We start from the raw sequence: 7,505 nt of genomic DNA on the forward strand, positions 1-7,505 counted from the left end.
AAATGTTCCTTTGGGAGGGTATTGCAACTTTTGGCTATTTTGAGGCGAAATTGTTCCTTTGCGAGGGTATTGCAACTTTTGACCATTTTGAGGCGAAATTGTTCCCTTGCAACTTTTGCAACTTTTGGCATTTGAGGCAAAACTGTTACTTTGAAGGGGTATTGCAACTTTTGGTAATTTTGAGGCAAAATTGTTCCTTTGGGGTAGTATTGTAATTTTTCGGCCATTTTGAGGCGAAATTGATTCTTTGGGGGGATATTGCAACCTTTGGCCATTTTGAGGCGAAATTGTTCCTTTGGGGGGTGTTGCAATTTTGGCCATTTTGAGGCGAATATGTTCCTTTGGGGAGGTATTGGAACTTTTGGCCATTTTGAGTCAAAATTGTTCCTTTGGGGGAGTATTTCAACTTTTGGCCATTTTGACGTGAAATTGTTCCTTTGGGGGGTTATGCAATTTTTTGCAATTTTGACGTGAATTTGTTCCTTTCAGGGGGGTATTGCAACTTTTGGCCATTTTGAGGCGAAATTGTTCCTTTGGGGGGGTATTGCAACTTTTTGCAATTTTGAGGCGAATTTGTTCCTTTGGGGGGGTATTGCAACTTTTGGCCATTTTGAGGCGAAATTGTTCCTTTAGGTGGTTATGCAATTTTTTGCAATTTTGAGGCGAATTTGTTCCTTTCAGGGGGGTATTGCAACTTTTGGCCATTTTGAGGCGAAATTGCTCCTTTGGGGGGGTATTGCAACTTTTGGCCATTTTGAGGCGAAATTGTTCCTTTGGGAGTCTATTGCAACTTTTGGCCATTTTGAGGCGAATTTGTTCCTTTGGGGGGTATTGCAACTTTTGGCCATTTTCATTCGAAATTGTTCCTTTGTGGGGGTATTGCAACTTTTGGCCATTTTGAGGCGAATTTGTTCCTTTGGGGGGGATTGCAACTTTTGGCCATTTTGAGGCGAAAATGTTCCTTAGGGGGGGTATTGCAACTTTTGGCTATTTTGAGGCGAAATTTTTCCTTTGGGGGGGTATTGCAACTTTTGGCTATTTTGAGGCGAAATTGCTCCTTTGGGGGGGTATTGTAACTTTTGGCCATTTTGAGGCGAAATTGTTCCTTTGGGGGGTATTGCAATTTTTGGCCATTTTGAAGCGAAACTGTTCCTTTGGGAGTCTATTGCAACTTTTGGCCATTTTGAGGCGAATTTGTTCCTTTGGGGGGTATTGCAACTTTTGGCCATTTTCATTCGAAATTGTTCCTTTGGGGGGGTATTGCAACTTTTGGCCATTTTGAGGCGAATTTGTTCCTTTGGGGGGGATTGCAACTTTTGGCCATTTTGAGGCGAAAATGTTCCTTAGGAGGGTATTGCAACTTTTGGCTATTTTGAGGCGAAATTTTTCCTTTGGGGGGGTATTGCAACTTTTGGCTATTTTGAGGCGAAATTGTTCCTTTGGGAGTCTATTGCAACTTTTGGCCATTTTGAGGCGAATTTGTTCCTTTGGGGGGTATTGCAACTTTTGGCCATTTTCATTCGAAATTGTTCCTTTGTGGGGGTATTGCAACTTTTGGCCATTTTGAGGCGAATTTGTTCCTTTGGGGGGGATTGCAACTTTTGGCCATTTTGAGGCGAAAATGTTCCTTAGGGGGGGTATTGCAACTTTTGGCTATTTTGAGGCGAAATTTTTCCTTTGGGGGGGTATTGCAACTTTTGGCTATTTTGAGGCGAAATTGCTCCTTTGGGGGGGTATTGCAACTTTTGGCCATTTTGAGGCGAAATTGTTCCTTTGGGGGGGTATTGCAATTTTTGGCCATTTTGAAGCGAAACTGTTCCTTTGGGAGTCTATTGCAACTTTTGGCCATTTTGAGGCGAATTTGTTCCTTTGGGGGGTATTGCAACTTTTGGCCATTTTCATTCGAAATTGTTCCTTTGGGGGGGTATTGCAACTTTTGGCCATTTTGAGGCGAATTTGTTCCTTTGGGGGGGATTGCAACTTTTGGCCATTTTGAGGCGAAAATGTTCCTTAGGGGGGTATTGCAACTTTTGGCTATTTTGAGGCGAAATTTTTCCTTTGGGGGGGTATTGCAACTTTTGGCTATTTTGAGGCGAAATTGTTCCTTTGGGAGGGTCTTGCAACTTTTAGCCATTTTCAGGCGAAATTGTTCCTTTGGGTGGTTATGCAATTTTTTGCAATTTTGAGGCGAATTTGTTCCTTTCAGGGGGGTATTGCAACTTTTGGTTATTTTGAGGCGAAATTGTTCCTTTGGGAGGGTCTTGCAACTTTTGGCTATTTTCAGGCGAAATTGTTCCTTTGGGGGGTATTGCAACTTTTTGCAATTTTAAGGCGAAATTGATCCTATGGGGATATTGCAACTTTTGGCCATTTTGAGGCGAAATTGTTCCTTTTTAGGGGGGTATTGCAACTTCTGAACATTTTGAGGCGAAATTTTTCCTGTGCGAGGGTATTGCAACTTTTGACCATTTTGAGGCGAAATTGTTCCCTTGCAACTTTTGCAACTTTTGGCATTTGAGGCAAAACTGTTACTTTGAAGGGGTATTGCAACTTTTGGTAATTTTGAGGCAAAATTGTTTCTTTGGGGTAGTATTGTAATTTTTCGGCCATTTTGAGGCGAAATTGATTCTTTGGGGGGATATTGCAACATTTGGCCATTTTGAGGCGAAATTGTTCCTTTGGGGGTGTTGCAATTTTGGCCATTTTGAGGCGAATATGTTCCTTTGGGGAGGTATTTCAACTTTTGGCCATTTTGACGTGAAATTTTTCCTTTGGGGGGTTATGCAATTTTTTGCAATTTTGAAGTGAATTTGTTCTTTTCAGGGGGTTATTGCAACTTTTGGCCATTTTGAGGCGAAATTGTTCCTTTGGGGGGTATTGCAACTTTTTGCAATTTTGAGGCGAATTTGTTCCTTTGGGGGGGTATTGCAACTTTTGGCAGTTTTGAGTCAAAATTGTTCCTTCGGGGTGGGTATTGCTACCTTTGGCCATTTTGAGGCGAAATTGTTCCTTTGGGGGGTATTGCAACTTTTGGCTATTTTGAGGCGAAATTGTTCCTTTGGGGGGGTTTTGCAACTTTTGGCTATTTTGAAGCGAAACTGTTCCTTTGCGGGAGTATTTCAACTTTTGGCCATTTTGAGGCGAAATTGTTCCTTTGGGGGGTTATGCAATTTTTTGCAATTTTAAGGCGAATTTGATCCTTTCAGGGGGGTATTGCAACTTTTGGCCATTTTCAGGCAAAATTGTTCCTTTGGGGGGGGTATTGCAACTTTTGGCAATTTTGAGTTAAAATTGTTCCTTTGGGGGAGTATTTCAACTTTTGGCCATTTTGAGGCGAAATTGTTCCTTTGGGGGGTTATGCAATTTTTTGCAATTTTATGGCGAATTTGTTCCTTTCAGGGGGGTATTGCAACTGTTGGCCATTTTGAGGCGAAATTGCTCCTTTGGGGGGTATTGCAACTTTTGGACATTTTGAGGCGAAATTGTTCGTTTGGGGGGTATTGCAACTTTTGGCCATTTTGAGGCGAATTGTTTCCTTTGGGGGGATATTGCAACTTTTTGCCATTTTGAGGCGAATTTGTTCCTTTGGGGGGTATTGCAACTTTTGGCCATATTGAGGCGAAATTGTTCCTTTGTTGGGTTATGCAATCTTTTGCAATTTTGAGGCAAATGCGTTCCTTTCAGGGGGGTATTGCAACTTTTGGCCATATTGAGGCGAATTTGTTCCTTTGGGGGGGTATTGCAACTTTTGGCCATATTGAGTCAAAATTGTTCCTTTGGGGGAGTATTTCAACTTTTGGCCATTTTGAGGCGAAATTGTTCCTTTGGGGGGGTTATACAATTTTTTGCAATTTTGAGGCGATATTGCTCCTTTCAGGGGAATATTGCAACTTTTGGCCATTTTGAGGCGAAATTGTTTCTTTGGGGGGTATTGCAACTTTTGGCCATTTTGAGGCAAAATTGTTCCTTTGGGGGGTATTGCAACTTGTGGCCATTTTGATGTGAAATTGTTCCTTTGGGGGGTATTGCAACTTTTGTCCATTTTGAGGCGAAATTGTTCCTTTGGGGGGGATATTGCAACTTTTGGGCATTTTGAGGCGAAATTGTTCCTTTGGAGGGTGTTGCAACTTTTGGCCATTTTGAGGCGAAATTGTTCCTTTGGGGGAGTATTTCAACTTTTGGCAATTTTGAGGCGAATTTGTTCCTTTCAGGGGGGTATTGCAAGTTTTGGCAATTTTGAGTCAAAATTGTTCCTTTGTTGGGTTATGCAATTTTTTGCAATTTTGAGGCAAATGTGTTCCTTTGGGAGGGTATTGCAACTTTTGGCCATTTTAACGCGAAACTGTTCCTTTGGGAGGGTATTGCAACTTTTGGCTTTTTTGAGGCGAAATTGTTCCTTTGGGGGGTATTTGAACTTTTGGCCATTTTGAGTCAAAATTGTTTCTTTGGGGGAGTATTTCAACTTTTGGCCATTTTGACGTTAAATTGTTCCTTTGGTAGGTTATGTAATTTTTTGCAATTTTGAGGTGAATTTGTTCCTTTTAGGGGGGTATTGCAACTTTTGGCCATTTTGAGGCGAAATTGTTCCTTTGGGGGGGTATTGCAACTTTTGGCAGTTTTGAGTCAAAATTGTTCCTTTGGGGTGGGTATTGCTACTTTTGGCCATTTTGAGGCGAAATTGTTCCTTTGGGGGGTATTGCAACTTTTGGCTATTTTGAGGCGAAATTGTTCCTTTGGGAGGGTATTGCAACTTTTGGCTATTTTGAAGCGAAACTGTTCCTTTGGGGGAGTATTTCAACTTTTGGCCATTTTGAGGCGAAATTGTTCCTTTGGGGGGTTATGCAATTTTTTGCAATTTTAAGGCGAATTTGATCCTTTCAGGGGGGTATTGCAACTTTTGGCCATTTTCAGGCGAAATTGTTCCTTTGGGGGGGGTATTGCAACTTTTGGCAATTTTGAGTTAAAATTGTTCCTTTGGGGGAGTATTTCAACTTTTGGCCATTTTGAGGCGAAATTGTTCCTTTTTAGGGGGGTATTGCAACTTCTGAACATTTTGAGGCGAAATTGTTCCTGTGCGAGGGTATTGCAACTTTTGACCATTTTGAGGCGAAATTGTTCCCTTGCAACTTTTGCAACTTTTGGCATTTGAGGCAAAACTGTTACTTTGAAGGGGTATTGCAACTTTTGGTAATTTTGAGGCAAAATTGTTTCTTCGGGGTAGTATTGTAATTTTTCGGCCATTTTGAGGCGAAATTGATTCTTTGGGGGGATATTGCAACATTTGGCCATTTTGAGGCGAAATTGTTCCTTTGGGGGTGTTGCAATTTTGGCCATTTTGAGGCGAATATGTTCCTTTGGGGAGGTATTTCAACTTTTGGCCATTTTGACGTGAAATTTTTCCTTTGGGGGGTTATGCAATTTTTTGCAATTTTGAAGTGAATTTGTTCTTTTCAGGGGGGTATTGCAACTTTTGGCCATTTTGAGTCGAAATTGTTCCTTTGGGGGGGTATTGCAACTTTTTGCAATTTTGAGGCGAATTTGTTCCTTTGGGGGGGTATTGCAACTTTTGGCCATTTTGAGGCGAAATTGTTCCTTTGGGTGGTTATGCAATTTTTTGCAATTTTGAGGCGAATTTGTTCCTTTCAGGGGGGTATTGCAACTTTTGGCCATTTTGAGGCGAAATTGCTCCTTTGGGGGGGTATTGCAACTTTTGGCCTTTTTGAGGCGAAATTGTTCCTTTGGGGGGTATTGCAATTTTTGGCCATTTTGAAGCGAAACTGTTCCTTTGGGAGTCTATTGCAACTTTTGGCAATTTTGAGGCGAATTTGTTCCTTTGGGGGGTATTGCAACTTTTGGCCATTTTCATTCGAAATTGTTTCTTTGGGGGGGTATTGAAAATTTTGGCCATTTTGAGGCGAATTTGTTCCTTTGGGAGGGATTGCAACTTTTGGCCATTTTGAGGCGAAAATGTTCCTTAGGGGGGGTATTGCAACTTTTGGCTATTTTGAGGCGAAATTTTTCCTTTGGGGGGGCATTGCAACTTTTGGCCATTTTGACGTGAAATTGTTCCTTTGGGGGGTTATGTAATTTTTTGCAATTTTGTGGTGAATTTGTTCCTTTCAGGGGGGTATTGCAACTTTTGGTTATTTTGAGGCGAAATTGTTCCTTTGGGGGGTATTGCAACTTTTGGCAATTTTGAGTCAAAATTGTTCCTTTGGGGGAGTATTTCAACTTTTGGCCATTTTGACGTGAAATTGTTCCTTTGGTAGGTTATGTAATTTTTTGCAATTTTGAGGTGAATTTGTTCCTTTCAGGGGGGTATTGCAACTTTTGGCCATTTTGAGGCGAAATTGTTCCTTTGGGGGGGTATTGCAACTTTTGGCAGTTTTGAGTCAAAATTGTTCCTTTGGGGTGGGTATTGCTACCTTTGGCCATTTTGAGGCGAAATTGTTCCTTTGGGGGGTATTGCAACTTTTGGCTATTTTGAGGCGAAATTGTTCCTTTGGGGGGGTTTTGCAACTTTTGGCTATTTTGAAGCGAAACTGTTCCTTTGCGGGAGTATTTCAACTTTTGGCCATTTTGAGGCGAAATTGTTCCTTTGGGGGGTTATGCAATTTTTTGCAATTTTAAGGCGAATTTGATCCTTTCAGGGGGGTATTGCAACTTTTGGCCATTTTCAGGCGAAATTGTTCCTTTGGGGGGGTATTGCAACTTTTGGCAATTTTGAGTTAAAATTGTTCCTTTGGGGGAGTATTTCAACTTTTGGCCATTTTGAGGCGAAATTGTTCCTTTGGGGGGTTATGCAATTTTTTGCAATTTTATGGCGAATTTGTTCCTTTCAGGGGGGTATTGCAACTGTTGGCCATTTTGAGGTGAAATTGCTCCTTTGGGGGGTATTGCAACTTTTGCACATTTTGAGGCGAAATTGTTCGTTTGGGGGGTATTGCAACTTTTGGCCATTTTGAGGCGAATTGTTTCCTTTGGGGGGATATTGCAACTTTTTGCCATTTTGAGGCGAATTTGTTCCTTTGGGGGGGTATTGCAACTTTTGGCCATATTGAGGCGAAATTGTTCCTTTGTTGGGTTATGCAATCTTTTGCAATTTTGAGGCAAATGTGTTCCTATCAGGGGGGTATTGCAACTTTTGGCCATATTGAGGCGAATTTGTTCCTTTGGGGGGGTATTGCAACTTTTGGCCATATTGAGTCAAAATTGTTCCTTTGGGGGAGTATTTCAACTTTTGGCCATATTGAGTCAAAATTGTTCCTTTGGGGGAGTATTTCAACTTTTGGCCATTTTGAGGCGAAATTGTTCCTTTGGGGGGGTTATACAATTTTTTGCAATTTTGAGGCGATATTGCTCCTTTCAGGGGAATATTGCAATTTTTGGCCATTTTGAGGCGAAATTGCTCCTTTGGGGGGGTATTGCAAGTTTTTGCAATTTTGAGGCGAATTTGTTCCTTTGGGGGGGTATTGCAACTTTTGGCCATTTTGAGGCGAAATTGT

The sequence above is a fragment of the Anomaloglossus baeobatrachus genome, unplaced genomic scaffold (genome assembly GCF_048569485.1).
Source record: "Anomaloglossus baeobatrachus isolate aAnoBae1 unplaced genomic scaffold, aAnoBae1.hap1 Scaffold_31, whole genome shotgun sequence".
Taxonomy (NCBI): Eukaryota; Metazoa; Chordata; class Amphibia; order Anura; family Aromobatidae; genus Anomaloglossus; species Anomaloglossus baeobatrachus.